The sequence below is a fragment of the Mus caroli genome, chromosome 9 (genome assembly GCF_900094665.2).
Source record: "Mus caroli chromosome 9, CAROLI_EIJ_v1.1, whole genome shotgun sequence".
Taxonomy (NCBI): Eukaryota; Metazoa; Chordata; class Mammalia; order Rodentia; family Muridae; genus Mus; species Mus caroli.
Genome location: NC_034578.1, coordinates 48,856,548 through 48,876,124, shown reverse-complemented (window position 1 = coordinate 48,876,124; position 19,577 = coordinate 48,856,548). Strand labels below are relative to the sequence as shown.

The window sequence follows — 19,577 nt, the reverse complement described above, 5'->3', positions numbered from 1 at the left end:
CTCCCAATGGAGAAGCTAGAGAAAGTACCCAAGGAGCTAAAGGGATCTGCAACCCTATTGTTGGAACAACATGATGTACTAACCAGAACCCCGGAGCTCTTGTCTCTAGCTGCATATGTATCGAAAGATGGCCTAGTCGGCCATCACTGGAAAGAGAGGCCCATTGGACTTGCAAACTTTATATGCCCCAATATAGGGGAATGCCAGGGCCAAAAGAATGGGAATGGGTGGGTAGGGAAGTGGGGGGCGCTATGGGGGACTTTTGGGATAGCATTGGAAATGTAACTGAGGAAAATATGTAATAAAAATATTAAAAATTAAAAAAAATAATAATAAACCTGTTTCAAAAGACATTCTATGCTTATGTGTGTGAGATGTGTTTACAAATTTTTACTGAGGATTTACACTATACTTTAGAAAGGAAAAAAGTAAACCTAACCACTAATCATAAACCAATGTACTTACATAATACTTCTGAAAATTAGTATAGCAAATTCCATTAATTTCATGGTGTCTTAGTCAGGGTTTCTATTCCTGTACAAACATCATGACCAAGAAGCAAGTTGGGGAGGAAAGGGTTTATTCGGCTTACACTTCCATGTTTCTGTTCATCACCAGAGGAAGTCAGGACTGGGAACTCAAGCAGGTCAGGAAGCAAGAGCTGATGCAGAGGCCATGGAGGGATGTTACTTAGTGGCTTGATTCCCCTGGCTTGCTCAGCTTGCCAGGGGAAGCAAGGGGCCCTCCCCACTTGATCACTAATTGAGAAAATGCCTTACAACTGGGTCTCATGGAGGCATTTCATCACCTGAAGCTCCTTTCTCTGTGATAAGCCCAACCTGTGTCAAATTGACACACAAAACTAGCCAGTACACATTGAAATGATGAGAATTTGAAATATATAATACACTTGCTGTTTAATGTAAGTAATCCCATGCCAGGGTTTACTACAGCACAACCTTATACTAACAGACTTCAGACCCATAGATAAGAATAGGGTATGCTCATCCTTGCAGGAGCACTACCTGCCACTTTCTATACACAAGGCAATTACTATGAAAAATGGGCCATGGACAGGACTGCAGAGTTCTGGGGCATGAAGACAAGCCTTTTACTCTATGGCTTTACATATTTCTGGGTGTTATAACTTTACCAATGTAGTACATGACTTTTTATAATTTTTAATTATTTAAAATATACATCCGTAAAAAATGCTAAGATACATATAGAAACGTAATGAATGTGACAGAGAGGATAGCTGTAAAACACAGAGAGATAGAAAAGAATAACTCTGAGGTCAGACTGGATGAGCTTCCTATTGGAGTCTGAAGTCAGGGATTTCCCAGAACACCCTCTAGTGACACCTATGGTCTAGAAACTTAAAATAACCTTATAGAGCAGCAACTTAAGCCCTCCCAATTCGGGATATTAACAGGGTAGAGTAGTACCAGCCACCTTTTGATCTGCAGGGAGCCCAAGTCATCCAAGAGTGATTTCCTATTTCCCAGATTGCAGCAGTAAGAGACCCAAGCTATCCAAGAAGAGTGACTTAATCTCCCAGGCTGCACCAGTAACAGGAAACTGTTGCCTATGCCCTACAGATATGCTCTAACAACACAGCTCAGCCTTCTCTACCTCAATGGGGCAATATTTTAAAAGCCCTGGTCCTTAGGGAAAAAAGTTAAGATTTGCCACCCTGTTTTTAGTCCAAGCAGTCACCAGAGATTAAAAACCAGTTAATAAAAATACATTCTGCTCTTGGGAATGGTGAAGCAAGGAACAAAACTCAGTTGGTGCACCTATCTCCCATCCTCCTCACCCCCAACTACTAAGAGCTACTAAGAGAAGGAGACAGCAAACCTGTTGTCCCTACCCATTACACAGAAATGCTGCAATGAAGCTGTGTAATTTCCACCCAGGTAATCAGAATTCCCACAAAATTAAGATTCATGTGTTTTTTCCACACAGCAAAATCTATTAAATCTACTCTACAAACATCTCTTGAGCCCCTCCATTCTCTCCCGTGTGAAGCTACAGATGAGCAAATGAGTTTGTAGGGCCGACAGAGGCCAACTCCTCCTCACGCAGACAAGCTAAAGACTTCCTAATGACTACCCGAGTGATGTTCCAAAATACAGTTTTCAAAGGGATCTATGCAATGAAAGCCAGTGTGGTTCTTTTCACAGCATACTGACAATTTGAAAAGGAGTCTGCATTTTGTCATATTTGAAGAAATTATTATTATGAAAGATAAAGTACACACTGGTGCAAGTGACAGAATTCTAAAGATTAAAAATAAACCCGCAATCCTAAACATTAGGCTCTCTTTTCAGATCTGATGGGGCAGTTTTGGCAAGCAGATCAAGCCATTATTTATGCAGCAAAATGAACAAGGCAATTGTTTATTCTGTGCTTCGTCACAGTCTTATAAGTATTCAATTAAAAAAAAAAAAGATGCTCGGTCAACAATAGATTGCAGTGTCCAAGTATTCTTTTATCACATAAACCCTTGTTATCTTCGGCTTTTACATTTACATCATGCAAATCTTGGTGCCTCCACACAGCCAACCCGGCATCTCCCTCACACCTCTTTTTACAAAATCTCAACTGTATTTAAAAAAAAAATTATAAACTTGACCTCTTAAAACACATTTCCAATGAATAACCACTCTTCTAGGGAGGGAGGGAAAAAAAACAAAACCACCCAGAATCCTGGCAACGTTTACAGAAACATCTGTGTAGGAACGGACTAACCAACTGAAATAACGCACTACTCCCTTTCAAACTTGGCTGGGCGATGGGAGTTTGGGAGCCCCGAAAGGCAGAAAAGCTCAGTTTCCTGGTGGGGTCTGCTCACACTGCGCCAGGCGACTCCGCGGTGCGGTGCGGGCAAGCCGGGGGGCCGGGAGGGCGCGGGCGGTGACTGCAGCCCCAGGTAAGGGCGGCCGGGAGCCCGGGCCTGGCCTCGCGGGCTTGCGCGGCGGGACCCGGCAACGCGACGGCCTTTCCGCGGCTCGCGCGTCCGCACGCTCTCTAGTAATCCAACACCCGGACTTTCAAACAGGAGGCCGGGGGAGAAGTTCTAGCCTCGCGGTCCCCGTCCCGGGTTGCGAGGGAGCGTGCGACCTACGCTCCACGCGGCCCCCGGGGGCGCACCGGGCCGAGCCCGGGGCCCAGTCCACGGCGGCGGGAACCCGCACCGCCCGACGCACGGGGCGGCCAGGCCGACGGCGGANGGCGCGGCGCGGCGGGAGACTCCGGGTAAGTGGCGTGGCTCAGCCGTTAACGACCACGGCGCCTCTCGGGCGGCCAGGCGCGAGCTCGTCTGTGAGGCGCGCCAGGCCCCGGGCCGCGGCGCCACAGCCCGGCAACTTCTGGCCGCCACCTCAGCGCCTCGGCGGGGAGAACGGCCCCCCGGGGCCTGGGACGGGGGAGCGAGCAGGGCTTACCCCGAAAATGAGTGGCTCCTTCCCTGCCCGCCGCCGGCTGGCTGAGGCGCGGCTCGGCGGGGGCGTCGTGGCTGGCGGCGAGCGAGCGGAGAGTCGGCGGTGCGAGCCCTGAGCCGCCTGAGAGAAGACGCGCCGCAGCCGCCGCAGACAGCTCGGCAATATGGCCGCCCGGCGCCTCCTCGGGGGGGAAGGCGGGGCCGCCCTGCGCCCCCTCCTCCCGCGGGCCGCCAGTGGCGGGGCGAGGCCGGGGCTCGAGCGCCAACCCCGCGAGCGTGTCTACCGGCCGCCCCGGGCGGAATCGAGTGGGCCTCAGCCGGGGGGATACGCGCTGCGGGGCCTTCGCGAAGCTTTTCCCGCGGGACGAGGACGCCGCGGGCCAGCCCGAGTCCGAAGCCCGCAGTGAACGAAGCGGAGCCGCGCGGCCCGAAGCTCGCCGCGCGCCCGCCGCCTGCCCCCGCCCCGCGAGTGGAAACTTGAAACTCCCGCTGGTGCCAGGGAACTCACGGAGGGCGTTTCCAGCGCCCCCGAGGTGGAGCTGTTCCCGGGAGGAGGGGGGACCCCCCCAGCAGCCGCTCCAGGGTGCAGTTCGGTGCTAGGCTGCAGGATCCCGGGCTAGGAGAGGGAAGTGGGCCCAGTGTTTACAACAAAAAGAACATTAATATGTGCAGGTTTTTAACCAACTAGAAAGGCTGGTTGGTTTTAAATTTTGCAGTGTTTTTAACTTCCCTCAAAACGCCAGTGGGATTGACCCTATAATGCGTTCGGGTTTTTTGTTCTTGTTGTTAGCAGGGATACTCCTTCCTTAGCGGTTAGAAGGAGTAGGCTGAGAAAGAAAAAAAAAGTTGGAAGTAGGGCCCAAAGAGCAGCCAAACTTAAATTATTCTAGACTTGGAAAAAGTTACCATATTGACCATAGTCTCACTGTATCCACTCGCTAGAGAGACAGACAGAGGCTGCGTGGGGTTACCTCGGGGCTGCCTGCCCTCAGTACTTTCTGCTGAGATTTAGACTAACACTTGGTGCCACTTGTACACACAGCAACGGTTCAAACCTTACCCGCCTAGCGCATTCCGTTTACAGTGCTTTACTCAATACCTCTTTCGTAAACGAACTGTCAATACAAATATGACGCGAGTGTACGTAATTCTTACAGGACAAGTAAGCCATCTTTAGGGTAGCCTTAGACTTGCCTTTGCTGAGACAGTAGCTCTTCCGGGGACTCTGCAGATCCTTTCTCTGAGCTTCCTCCTCAGTGAGCTGCCACCTTCACCCTCAGAGACCTCACTAAACAATTAAAAAGCCCCCAGAGACTCCAGGTTAATCTCAGAAGTCTTTAGATTGCAAATTCCTCAAGGATGGGAACCAGGTGTGTGCTTTGTAGCCAAAACAGGTTTAGGTGGTTCTCTGAGACCACCAACAGAATACTTGCTGACCCTCTCCCCAAGGGTGCAACAAAGATAGGGACAGTAAAAATGTCATGCAGTCCCAAGTCGTACACTAATCAAACTAAAAGTCGGAAGTCGGTGGTACACTTTGCAACTGAAAACGAAGCATTCATTCGTGGTCTTATGTTCAGAACAGTGAAGTGCTTTCACATGACTGCCTTGTTTAATGATTACAACAACCCTGGGCTCAAGGTAAAAGCTATTATTGGCATTTAAAAAAAGCTAATGAATAAAGGGGAGCTTCAAAAAAGTTGGTTGTCTGTGTAACCTGGCTAGGAAATGGCAGAGCCATGGCCAACCCCAAAGGCATGTTTGACTCAAAAGCCTGAATCTAAGTACTCTGATCTTATCCTGTGTCCTGCAGTAGCAGATGCAACCCAAGTTGTAGCATTTCAGTTGCTATCATATTAGTAAATATTTAAGTAAAAGATAGTATTCAAGCTGCTAAGATAAAAAGGGCACTCTCAAACATTGTGGATGGGAATGGAAACGGAAACAAATACTTTAAAAAGCAGTTTGGTGGGGAGAGTCAGTCGTTCAGAGGGTCCACAGCTCAGAACACATCTGAAGAAAATACTCTGGAATAGACTAAAACTCCATCACAGTAATACCTATTAGATACAAAAATCAAAGAGGAAACACACATACCATTGCTTTATTTTGACCTTCACATCAGATATTAGCACTTTTAAATGAAGTATTGAATATTCAATCAAAATATCCAAAGTCTTCAATGCTGTGGTGTTGGTATATGTGCCTCCTGGTGCTGAGAACTGAATTTCCTTGCTGAGCAACTAAATGCTCTTCCACTACCCAAAACCTAATCCCAAACAGTTCAGCCTCAGGGGGGAAAGGACCATACGCACTTCCTAAAACAGTCTCGCTCTTGGAAGACACCTGATAATATTCAATAGTTGTCAAGATAGATTTTTAAATAGCATATCAGATGTTTTAAAATCATAGTCAGGTTTAGTGACACACATCTTTAATGCAAACATGGGAGGTAGAAGCAGAGTTCAAGGCCAGCCTGGTCTACAGAGTGAGTTCCAGGATATCCAGAGCTATATACTGATACCCTGTCTCTAAAGAAAAATGTAAAATGATATATTGCCAAAATGTCTACGCTACACTCTTACTAGACTTGCCACAGTATGTTTGCTCATTGTCACTTCTGGAATTCCAATTTTAATTTTAATCTGGAATTTTAAAACATTAGTCTCAGTAACACACACAAAAGTACTTCCTGAAATGAAGAAAATGTATTTATTAAATGAAGAAAATAATTTATAGATGAAGGGTTTTTGTTGTTGTTTTATTTTGCTTATTTTGTTTTAGAGACAAAGCTCCAGGCCTCTTGCTAGTTTAAGTGAGGCTGGGATCCTGTGTCTGTTTAGGTGGTGAGGAAAGCCAACAGTGCTGTGTAATATGGCTGTAATAAAAGTTTATACACAGTGTCCAGGGAGACACAGAAGAGAGCAATTCACTCTGAGAGAACTTCCCAGAGGAGGTCAGAGGAAACTGGTATGTAGACATTTCCTCAGAGAAGCCAGGAAAGGCAGCAGCATGTGATTGATGTCCTGGGGTGGGTGGGGTGGAGAGTGAGGGTTAGAAAGGTAAGTTGGGCAGTACAGGATTTTTCCTTTCTAAGACGTAGGCATTGAAAAGAGGAATGCCACGTGGGAGTGACCACCTCTATCTGATTGGATTTCAGGCCCACTCCAAGAGATGGACCCCATTCCTGACACTGCTTGTATGATCAAGAGCTAACACCAGAAAGGACCTAGGGGACAGCAAATACTACTGTTCTGCTAAAGGAATGTAGCTACAAAATTACTCTTATTTTCTGCTATACCCATAGATCCGTGTCTTGCTCAGCCATTACCAGAGGGGTTTCCTCCTGTAGTAGATGGGAACAAATACAGACATCACAACAAGACAATGTACAGAGAGAGACCTAAATGCATGTATGTCTCCATCAGAGCCTTCCCCTCAGGGCTCAGGGAACCCTTTAGAGGAGAAAGTAGAAAGATTGAAAGAGCCAGAGAGGCCTTCTAGACACAGGACTCCCAGAGGCAGTATGCTCAGGGCTGCACACGCCTGGACAGGTATGCCCAGATGGGTCCCAGGACAGAGCAGAAATGAACACAAACCCCCATCTTTTTTTTTTTTTTAACTGTATAGTGTCTTTTTGTATGTACTATGGCTTTCAGGATTTGGGATTCCTGTGTGTAAGAATGTGTATGCTTCTCTACCTATATATATTTCTTGTATATCTTTGGCTCATTTTCTTTTGTTTGTTTTGTCTTATTCCAGTTTGTTTTATTTTAGTATTATTCTTTAGATGGTTGTTTGTTTTCTAATGAGAGACAGAAAGGGTGTGGATTTCTATGGGAGGAGTTGGGGAGGGGAAACTGTAATGAGAATATATTATATGAAAAAAATCTGTTTTCAATAAAATTAAAATTTAGAGAGAAAAGAAGAATAACATGATCCACTTTATATTTTAGTAAGACATCTGGCAATGATGTAGATTGTGTGATTCTGTGACAATGGACAATACATTTATTTACAAGGGACACCTTAGACAGTTTGGCTACAAAGGCCCACATGGGTGGGCAGAAGCACCTGAATTTGGGAGGTGATAAGAATTTAGGGGAGGTATTAGAATTTGTTAAAGAGTTGGGGACAGGGGCTGGTGAGATGGCTCAGTGGGTAAGAGCACCCAACTGCTCTTCCAAAGGTTCGGAGTTCAAATCCCAGCAACCACATGGTGGCTCACAACCATCTGTAACAAGATCTGACTCCCTCTTCTGGAGTGTCTGAAGACAGCTACAGTGTGCTTACATATAAATAAATAAATCTTTAAAAAAAAAAAAAGAGTTGGGGACAGACTGAAGAGAAAGAAGAGATGCAGTAGTGACTTTCGAGTTTCTGGTGAGTTTCCAGTGGGTAAATACAAACAATGAAGAAATGCTTTTACCACTACTGAGGGAAGAGGCCCCTACTGGTTAGTCTTAGTCAACTTGACACAAATTAGAGCCACCAAGGAAGAGGGAAACTCAACTGAGAAAATATCTCTGTTATTTTGGCCTGTGGGAAAGTCTTTGGGACATTTTCCTGACTAATGATTAATTCATGTGGAAGGCCAGTCCACTATAGATGGTACAACCCTGGGCCTGGGTAGAATGCAGCAGGGCCCATTTGGCATTGTTCTTTATTTCTATCGTAATCTAAGGAAAACTCTCATACTATCCAGGGTCTTTAATGTCCAGTCAGCAACAGAGAGGGACCCAATAAAGTGCTGTTTTATTTACTACCCATTTTCAATTTGATTGCATTAAACACGGAGGGTATCGGTGAGTATACCTCTGGGTGTATCACGGGGGCCTTTTCAGAAAGGATTGACGAAAAGGATAAGACCTTTCCAAATGTGGGTGACAATATCCCATGTGCTAGGATCAAAAAGGAACGGGAGAAAATAGGCTGATTGCCAGCATTCACCCTCTCTCTGCTTCCTCATCCACCCCAGCGGTTCCCAACCTTCCTAATGCTATGACCTTTTAATATACTTCGTCATGTAGTGGTGACCCCCAACCATAAGATTATTTTCATTGCTTCTTCCTTTTATGAATTATAAATATGAAATACATAATCACTGTGAATGGGTCGTTTGACCCACACAAAGGGTCAACTGACAAGTTGAGAATTACTGATGTACCCAGATGTGAGGGTGTGTTCCCATGCTCCTCTCATTATGCTTTCCATGTCATCATGGACTACACCCTCAAGTTAGGAGCCCAAATCAACCCTTCCTGCCTTAGGTTGCTTCTTGTGGGTATAAGAAGAACAGTACGAACAGTACGAACCTTTCATTTTCAGATGGAATATTATGTCTGCCTACAACAGGACAGGTGACACTGTCCGCATTGTAACTCTGAAGAGGACCTGAGCAAAGTTTGTTTCCATGGAAACCCTGCTAGGGTCACCATCATGTCCTACAGGAATCTTTGATGTCCTAAAATTTGCCTTTGATACTCCTACTATTGTTGGCCACTTTCCTACTGAGACTTGCCAAGCAGATCTAGGGAGCCTCAAGGAACTCTGTTTTCTGATGGTGACTGATCCCAGAAATGACCACCAGCCTCTCCCAGCACTGTATCAACCTGCCCACCATTGCTCTGTAGCACGTGATCCTTTCTGTGCTCTATGACCATCACTCTCTGTTCAGTACAAGGGAACTCAGGTCACTCTGTAAATGTGATGTGGTTGCTGGACTGTGACACTGTATGCGGGTGTAGCACCATCCCCATGATCATGGGTGGTCACGGGTGATCCCTCCTTCTATAGAGATCTGAGAGATTGAAAAGGGACGGCAAGAACTTCATCAAGAATGGACTGTGCTGACTCTATTCACAATGCTTAACTGTGCTCACTAGTCTATAGGCACGCAGATGATTTTTGTGCCCATAGCTGCTGAAATCTGAATCTGCAGAATGATCTAGAGCTCCCACTCCCCAAGCCCACTGAGGGGGCTTAAATCACTCTTCTGCAGACACTTAAGCAAAACTAAAGGAAGAAATGAACAGTTTCAGATGGATAAGAACTGAGAGATCAAATCATTTAGGCAGCTTGGGAATATTATTTAAATATCATTTAAGAATCTAGGAATAAATGTGTTTCAGTAGCTGGAAGTAGCAAAAGAGAACAAAGCAGCGAGACAGCCAGGTGCAGGCTCAGCACTTGAGAAGCTAAGGCAGGAACATCAGGAGTTCTGGGCAGCTGGGACTCCATGAGATCCTATTTTAAAAGACAAAATAACAACAAGAAAAATAAATGCTTGCTAAATAAATGCACATGCTAAAACAAGTGTTTTTTCCACTTTTTGGGAAATTACAGCTTTGTCTAAGCCAAGAATTTTAATAAAAATACTAGATATCAAATTAGAGCATGTTCATATACTAAATTGGTTTTCCATTAAAAAATATTCACTATTCTTTTAAAAACTGTAACAATGCAGAAATATTACTAGTTTTAAAGCCTGAATATAGAAAACATCTAAGAAAATCTGCACTATGAACAAGAGCTCTCACTACTCACATTATCTTGTTTAAGCACACATATTCAATGTGTTCACCAATATACTAGTCCTCAGTAAACTCAGACAAAGTAAAGAAAACTATCTTATCACTGATGCTGTGTGCTGAGTAAACCACACAGAGTTAATTGCTGATATGAGCTATAAAATTTCAGTGCAGTCAATAGAAGTATGAAGGTTATTGTGCCTAAGTAAGAGTCAGAAAACCATAGGTCAATTACTACCTTCATTCTCTCCCTATCTTAGGATCAAATTACATAAGTACATAATTCATGTGTTCACAGATATGAGCTTATTAGTCAAACAAAGACAAGGTAAAAGTTATAACTTAATCCTCTTTATTTATGTCGTAAAGGCAATAGTTTGTGATATATGGCAATAAAATTTCAAAAGTCAGCAATAAATGGAGTGGAAAAAGGTTAACAGAGGGGATGAACAAGCCTATTCCTATTCCCTACCAACCAATTACAAAGTGTCCCTGAAACATCTTACAGACAAGTCTGTCACCTGCTTGCAAGAAATATTAATGAAAAAAGCACAGGGGCCTTTCCCACACTTTGTTTAAAGATATCACAGTTTTTAGGACTCAAAAAGGTCTCAAAGAGCACTGAATCTTGTCTCCAACAGTATTAGCAAACGATTATCTCATCAACAGTGCTCTCTGCCTCAAAGCAGGTGAGAAATCCACAGGTGGCTGTGCATGCACCCATGTATGTACTTAGCTTTCTCCAATCTGGCAAGAGAGCCAAACTAGAATATCAGAAAGCTTTCTTCAAGATGTAAAATTCTTTAACTCTCACTCTGACATAAAATGGTTGATTCTCATACTAACAATGGAATTTACCAAAAAAATTACATTCTTTTAAAATATATGCAGAACATATATGTACAGAGTCACCATCCATAAAAATCTCATAGCTGTAGACCAAAATGGAGACTTGTCTTAACTCTGTAAACTTAGTGCATTATTATACTCTCCTTCTCGTATGGGAGGGAGGGAGGGAGAAAGAGAGAAAACTAAGCAAATAAATATCCCTCGATTGTTGGCACTGAGGATTCTTGACAGCTACTCTCTTGGGTCGCATTTGGCTTCCCTTTTATTTGTTTGGTTCTGTACAGCAGCACTATTTACTACTGAGGAAGGGTGCTTAGGACTTTGTGAAATACCAAGTACAGAAGGTCAGAGCTGTAATGTAGTGTTTTAAAATATGGGGCTGGAGAGATGGCTCAGTGGTAAGAGCACTTGCTGCTCATGCAGAGGACCTGGGTTTGGGTTCAGTGTCCACACTGGGCATGTAACAACCACCTATAGCTCCAGCACTCTCTTCTGACCTCTTTGTGCACCGGTAGACATATCCATATACACATGAGGACATACATGGACATAAAAAATAAATCTTTAAAAATATAAACAAAATCTCTCCACATATTATTTGGTACTTCTTTCTTTAACAGATGGAGCTTCCTAAGTGGCCTCTATTTGGTAACAAGTAGACTAAACTGGATTGAAAGTGTGTACTGTGATCTAACACCACTCTGCACCCCCATTTATGTGTTAAAATTTGATTGGCAACATGGCAGTATTAAGAGATGGAGCTTTAGGAGATGATTGAGCTGTAAGTGTGCTGTTCTCGTGAATGGGGTTAATATCCTTGAGAATCTTTCTTGCACTATTAGTTTATCTTTCTTTCCCCTTCTATCTTTCTGCCATATGAGGGCACTGAGCTATAGCTATTTTTGAAATAGAGAGACCTAGTTTTTTCCATGCACCAAATCTGCTATCACCTTGGTAGGAATCCCCAGCCTCCAAAACTATAAGAAATATATTAATTATTAATTACCCAATAATTTCAGTCAGCTTTCTATCACTATAATAAAATATCTGAGACCATTAACTTACAAAGAAAGGATTTCTGTTGACTCACAGTTTTTGAGGTTCCAATCCAAATAAGGTGACCCCATTGAAGACCCAAGGTCTTGCACAAGCAATCATGTGAACAAGTTGGTCAGAAATTGCTTACAGCCTCAGCTCACAGTCTGAATGTCACCCCAAGAAAAACCCGAACCAGAACTACTCAGCTGTCTTGCTCCTGAGTTCCTGACCTATAGAAATTGTGAATAATTAGTGGTTCTCTGATAGTTATAGGAATGGCCCCCATAGACTCATGTGTTTGAATGCTCAGCCCATAAGGAGTGACATTATTAGGAGGTGTGGTCTTTTGGAGAAAGTGTGTCATTCTATGGGCCTGCTTTGCAGTATCATATATGTTCAAATTAGGCTTAGTGTGGCAGTCTCCTGCTGCCTGCAGATTAAGATGTAGAACTCTCAGCTCCTTCTCCCGCATCATGTCTGTGTGTATGCTGCCACACTTCTCACCGTGATGATAATGGACTAAACCTCTGAAACTGTAAGACAGAACCAATTAAACATTTTTCTTTATAAGAGTTGATCATAGTGTCTCTTCACAGCAATAAAACCCTAAGACAGAAGTTGGTACCAGAAGTAGGGTATTGCCGTGATAGGCCTGATCAAGTTTTTGTTTGGAAAAATGTGGACCTTGGGACTTTAGTTAGGAGGAAAGTAGTAGAGTGTTTTAGGCATGGATTAATAAGCCATACTAGTAGGAACATGGAAGACAGTGGTGCTGAGGATGATTGGAGGCCTGGTTCAAGACATTTCAGAGGAAAAGAATATTTGTATGCGGCCTAAAGACCGTTCTTATGATATTTTGGCTAAGAACGTGGCTACTCTTTGCCCTTATCCACAAAATTTGTTTGAGGCAGCTCAGTGGGGTTTCAAAAACCCAGGAAGAGGCTAAATTGAAGAGTTTTGGATTAGTTGCATTGGCAGAGAAAAATCTCAAAACAGCGTAGTATCACCTCTGTTGAGTAGTTATAGTGTTCACTCCTGTGCAGATTCATAATACAATGAAGCAATCTGAGCAAGGAAAAATTCAAAATGTACAATTTGAGGAGAAAATGAGCACCAGGTAATGGAATAGAGCTGAGTCCTGTGTTCAAGAAGATAAACAGATTTTTTTAAAAAGTGTGATGGTAAATGGAATAGAGGGAGTAGTGATCTCAGGGCAAACTCCACCCAGCTGGGCTTCCAGCGTGTGAAAAAGAATTAAAGAACAGTATAGGCCCAAGTGTGGTGTTATATGACTTCAATCCAAGCACTCAGGAAACAGAGACAAGCAGATCTCTGAGTTCAAGGCCAGCCTAGTGTACAGAGCAAGTTCCAGGTCAGCCAACCTTAGGCAGTGAAGGAAACCTTTGAAAACAGAATGCTGGTGAAGATGTAATTGAACAAGGAGGCCATGTTCCAGCCCCAGCAAGTAGCAGAACTTGGCAGCCTTGGCCACGTGGTTCTGGCTTTAGAGTGAAAAGGAAGGCTATGGAGTCTCCCTCTGTGACTAAGGAAGCTGCTGAAGCAAGGCATGTGGCCGGGGTGTCCCTGCGGGGAGGCCCAAAGAGACCATTGCTGTGAAGTTGGGAAGGTGAAGCTTGGATTGCCTTGGAGACCCCAAAATGTTAGATATGCCTGAGCTGTAGGAAACCTGCTGAGGAGAGCTACTAAAAGAAAGTGGAAACACCCAAGAGAAAGAAGTGTGTTGCAGTAAACAAAGCTGGAAGACTTGGAGATAGATCTGAAAAATGCATTTGACGTTTGCTATGGTGTCCCTTCACAACAATAAAACCCGAGCTTCATTTTAAGTGATTATAGTTTAGGGTATGTTTTATATTGCAAATGATAACCAATGTGTTTACCTGTAAGAAATTCTCACTCACAGCAGGCCACTCCTTGGTTTTAAAAAATGACTGAATTATATAAAATAACCCAGAAACTATTCACTGAAAAGTGATACCCATTTTGCAGAAATAGAAACTAAGACCACTGGAGAGGGATTTACTCAAACCTATCCTTCCTCTCCCTCTCTATCTCGGTGCAAGAGGTAAGATCCATCCTTCACACACCCCTCTCCTCATAGACACATCACAACCTATTACTGGTCCTAATGAGTGAACTTTTGCATCTGTCTTGCTATCTGCATGACTCCCACCTGGGTCCTTCCAGACTCCATTAATAATGTCCTGTTTTTCCATGTCCACTTACGGAACATTGATTAATTCTCATTACTGCATTCATAGTTAATTTGTTGAGAAACAATTATGCCGATTTCATATCTCCCTTGTCACTGCTCCCTCCAGACCCATTTGTAGACTTCCCATCACTCATCATTGATTTGCATTTGCTGTCCAAGCTCAAGTCACCCTGGCCTTCTGTAATTATTAGATTACATGTACTTCCACACCACACCCAGACTGCAAGGATCTTCCACCTCTCTCCACCCCATTCACCTTGCTGGCAGCTATTTGTCCTCTAAATCTGAGTCATAACTCAAAACCGTGCTAAGTGCCCTTGTATAAAACTCAGTGTACCTTTCCTTTATAACATTAAGCACTATTTGCATTGTTAATGTTTAGCTGTGAGTGTGTAAATGCAAGGACCCACAGTAAAGACTACTGCAACTAGCAGCATATGTTCATTTGGGTTGAAAACATTAGGGTTAGGCCAAGCTACTGACTAGGAAGGGTTGTGTTTGTTTTCACTGTGCTAGTCTTTAAGAGTTAGCATACCATAAAGATAAAAAGCTTGACCTTAGACCCGAATTCCAAATCCATAGGTACCATATAATAAATTCTACTTTGTGCTATTCTTTTTTCTTATAAGACACTCATTTGTACAGAAAGCCTATTTCTTTTTTGAATAGATACTGACTCTCCCTTTCTCAGAATGGTATTTAGGTGTGGTGGTTTGAATGACAATGGCCTCCATAAGTTCATATACTTGAATATTTAGTCATTAGGAAGTGGTGCTATTTGAGAAGGATTAGGAGGTGTGGCCTTGTTAGAGGAAATGTGACGGTAGGGTGTACTTTGAGGTTTCAAAAGCTCAAGCCAGGCCTGATCTCCTCTCTGCTTGCTGATCAAAATGTAGCTCTCAATTAGTTCTCCAGCCTGCATGCTCCCATGCTCCCGGCCATGATGATAATGAACTAAACCTCTGAAACTGTAAACAAACCCACAACTAAATGCTTTCTTTTATAAGAGTTGCCTGGTCATGCTGTCTCTTCACAGCAGTAGAATGGCAATGGACACCAGGTAAGCAGCTTGGAGCTGGAGCTTCCTGTATCAGCTTTCACCACTTTTGTGCTCTTCCACTCTCAACATGGGCCTTCCACTACATGACCAAAGGTGGCTGCTCTAGCCTGAGCTATCATTTAAAGCCATGAGATGGGGGTGAGGGGGAGAGACAGAGAGAGAGAGAGAGAGAAAGACTGAGAGACAGACAGAGACTGAGAGACTGAGACCCGAGACTCATTCTTTTCAAGACATTTCCCAGATTATTTTCTTTTATCTATACATATGTGGTTTTATATATCATTATATATAAATATATTATTTATTGGTTTTATCTTAGTTCTAGGACCAAATGTGACTGCAAACCAGGTTAGCTTTGTAGCTTTGTAGAGGTTTTTCTTTTTATTTGTTTATTTGTGATTTATTTTGTTTGTTTGATTGGCTTTTGTTTGTGTGTTTTTATTTTTTGAGGTAGGGTCTTGAGCTTTGAAGTAGGTAAGGCCTAGGCTGGCCTTAAACTTACAGTCTTCCTGCTTCAAGCTCTTGAGTTCCATTCCTGAGCTTAGCGGCATTACTATCAGTTTATGCCTGGGGATGACATGGTCTTCATTCTGGATGGGCATACACTTGGCTAAAAATTGACAGTACTATTTGTGACTGTATGAGGTGAGGGATGATGGGATTACACATTTTTGCCTGTACATGGGATGACCAGAGTACCTCATGGGTATCATTCCTCAAGAGCCATCAACCTAACCTTCCCTTCCCTTCCCTTCCCTTTCCTGCCTGCCCACCTGCTTGCTTTTTGTTGTTGTTTTGTTTGTTTGTTTGTTTGACACAGGTCCACCATCACCACCACCTCTCTGTCCTGAAATTCACCAGTTAGATTTTGCTGGCTGGCCAGCAAGCCCCCAGAGATCCCTGCAATTCCAAGCATGCACCACCACCCGTGGATTTTTACATCCTAGGAATAGAACTCAGGTACTCATGCTTGCCTGGCAAGCATGATGTTTTCACCAACTGAGGCATCCTTCCAACTGAAAAATACTATTTTTTAATAGATGGTAGAGAAGTAGCTATGATAAATATTAACCTGAAGAGTCTGAGGCAAAAGTTTACATATTGGTATTTGTTTACCAGGAAGTTAAAAGCCAGGGAAACAGGACTACGTGAGGTAGGGAATGTTGAAACAGGGAAGGAAAGAGAGCAGACACTCAGTTCTTTACTGAGCTGGATATCACTTGAGCCAAGCACAATTGGTTGTTTGATTTTAAAACCAGTTCTCAGGAGTGTAAATGGTCATATATCAGAACAGTTTGCTCATGTGAAGAACAGGGAGAAAATCTAGCACTTCTCCCATCTGCTGTCAATTAAGGGTTACTCGATCAGCCATTCAGTCCTTGACATTCCAGTGGAACAGACATGGACAATGAAAACCTCCCATGGCATCTCCCCAGGATCCACAGGGAAGAGGAGTCAGACAGTGTGTGGCATGCATGAGAGGAGGATCAACATCATGTGGCATCTCCAGGAAGTCGGAGTACAGACAGTTAATCCATGGCAGTGGCAGCAATGAAGGCAAAACAAGAGACTGACACCCTGAAACACATGATGATGGAAGATACAAACTGGCACCTCAGAGGCACTGTCTACTGGGGATACCCTGCCCTCTCTACCATACTATTCCAAAGTCAGTGAGCCCCTGCATCCTACATGTGGCCCAACACTTAGATGTGTGCACAATGAGTTAGTAACAAGAGCCACAGTAGAATTTAGTACCCACCTGCTCTGAGCTAGGTCGTAAGCTATCATAATTATAGTATCAAATGCCCTTCCCATACTCATAGATTTCCAATTGACTGGGACTTGGTTGCCAGTTGATTGACTTTGGAGAAAGCAATTGAATCCCAGGGGATTTCATCATTAGATTGATCTGACAGAATTATAATATAATGACATTGTTGGGAGGTAGAAGGCAGTCTGTGGAGCCTACTTGGAGAAAGTACTGAGGGGGTGCCCCAGAGAGAAGATATTGCTTGTCCTTAACACCCTCTTCTTCCTCTTTGCTTCCTGGGTACTTACCTGAGACAAACAGCCTTTTCCTCTCCTCACTCCTGCTACCACGGTGTCGGTGTCTACTTTTCCTAAGGCCCAGAGTGACATAGCTGACTGCTCATGGGCTGAAGCCTCAGAAACCATAAGCCAAAATGCCTCTCCTCCTTTCCCATCATTCTCTTAGATGTTTGTAGGGAAAGGAGGAAACCCTGAGTGGATGTGTGCAATTGACATAGGCATAGCAGTGTCAAGGACCCCATAGCCCCAGGCACAGAAAAGCCTTCCCCTATGGTCCACATGTGGGCATTGATACTGCGTGCAGAAAATGTGCGCCATAGCTCACTCCCAATCCCTGGATATTTACTGTCTAAAGACTACTTGCCTACAGAGACTGCTAAACCTGTCATTTTGATCCAGCTGTATACCATAAACTCTGCCCCTTGTTTATCTGAAGGTAAGAAGCCCACTGCCTCATTCATCTGTATGCAGTAGCCACCGCTTCTCTGGTCAACTCTATGCAGTAAACATGTTGAGCTTCCTAGGTAGTGAGATTTCTCTGTCCAAGAGCCTAAGCTACATGATCCCAGCCTTTCCATTAGTCTGTGTGTTTGTCTTTCCTTCATTTCCCTGCCATGCCAGTGGGCAAGGGACCAGCAGGTATTTGTCACAGAAATGAGGCTAACATATGTAGTAACTGACCCATAGAGCTTGCATGCTTGCTGAGATGGGATTAAAAATTAAAAAGCTTCAAAATGTGTGTGGGGGAATATAAAGATATTTGGGGGAGAGGAACACATCAGGAGCTGATGGATAGCCTCTCTGAAATATATCATCTACTCCCTTCTAGAAATGAGCAGTGCTGTAGGCAGAGCCGTTCTCTGTTAGTGAACTCCTGAAGACCTTGCTTCTTTCTCATTTATAAACTGGCCCTCTTATCCATCTTTCCTCCTAGGAGGTACATGTCTGCCTCTGCTTTACTTCTAGTAAGCACTTTACCTTGACTTGGTCAACACACACACTTAGGGAAAAACAATGTCATTATTTTCTCCCTGCTTCCCTTGCTCCTATGACAAAAAAGAGACCATTTAGGTGTTTCTGAGCCTACAAAATGAAAGGGCATATGGAGGACTGAACAACACATTTCAAACTTATAAGTAGCTAATAGGCTTGGTAGACTACTCATGCATTCTCATCATCTCGGAATGTTGACTTGTCTAGGTCAGTTTTTCTGAGGTTTCTACTTTTCTCTGATCCATCGTTTTGAGAAAAATTAGTTCCAGACAACCCAATTTCTTGATCTCACAGTCTCAGACTGAAACCTTTGATGTTTACTTCCTCTGAGGTATAATTCTTCCAACCTACCAATGCCTAAAAAGAATGGAAGTACAAAGGAGAGGAAATTGGACAACTGTGATTTATTTAAATTTCAAGGGAACCTTAGATGCTCACCTTCACATTCATTTCTTCATTCTTCACATAGAAGAAACCCATCAAAAGCTATCCATCTTGAGAGCAGCACCCAAAGCCCAAGGCTTTCTCCTTTGCTGGAGTTCTCTTATTCTCTACTTTTTTGTTTTAATTTTAAGATAACCATAATCATCAAAGTATTAATAAACACCTTACAGCACCAAATACCATCAAAGACACTAAAGCAAAGTAAGACACTTGCATTTATTGTTCAATACCACTGTAATTTCAATGCGTTTTTTAAACCTACTGCAGTATCCAGTGTGCATTTACGTTGTTTGTTCTAATTCACAACTGAGATCATTTCTCCCTGAGCAATTCCTGTTGACTTCATCCATTATATATTTACTTGCTCTTTGGCCTCAAGCACTGTGACTTTTTATCTGCCTCTTCTCTGTTTTCTTTCTGAATACCCTGCTGAAATCTGGTCCCACGCTGTGCTTATGGACCTTGACCCTCCCTGAATTGTCATGAGAGCCCAGGGCCCTCTAGCCTCTCAGACTTCCAGAGACTGAATCATTCTTTGGGGCTAGACCAGTGGGGACACATCCATCACTTGGCATGTGGTCAGAATTATTAAAGACCAGGAGGACTCTGAATTCTTCACAAGCATGAAGATATATGGGGCCTGTGTCTCAGTTTTGCCCCTGATAGGACACAAAAACAAGAAATCTATCTAGATTAAAGACAGAGTAGTTCTTCACAGTTTTAACCATTCCTAGAACATGAGGTCACATTTGACAATTGTAGCTGAGAAGTGATCACTTCTTACCAGGTTATCATTTCTGGTAATAAGATATTAAGCTAAAAAGAAAAAAAATGCACTGATTATTCTACCAGGTGTGTCTTAATATATTTTTACAAAGAGTGTACTTGTGTTTCAACATCAGGAAGCATTTATGGTAGAGAATAGAAAAAATA

The 19,577-nt window shown here is 43.4% G+C and overlaps 1 protein-coding gene and 1 pseudogene across 4 annotated transcripts in view; one reads left to right on the top strand and one right to left on the bottom strand.

The window, feature by feature from the left end:
* Rdx (radixin) overlaps positions 1–3,926 on the bottom strand; it is a 55,656-nt gene extending 51,730 nt beyond the window's left edge. For 2 of the 3 annotated variants that reach the window (XM_021171200.2, XM_021171201.2), the window contains exon 1: positions 3,450–3,926. The gene's annotated coding sequence lies outside the window, so the exon portion shown is untranslated. The remainder of the gene's footprint in view (positions 1–3,449) is intronic. The other variant, XM_029481639.1, reaches the window with a different exon arrangement.
* Positions 3,176–19,577, top strand: part of LOC110300987 — a 45,066-nt pseudogene continuing 28,664 nt past the window's right edge. Inside the window, exon 1 of the transcript XR_003837575.1 lies at positions 3,176–3,261. The product of XR_003837575.1 is annotated as a glyceraldehyde-3-phosphate dehydrogenase pseudogene (transcript). The remainder of the gene's footprint in view (positions 3,262–19,577) is intronic.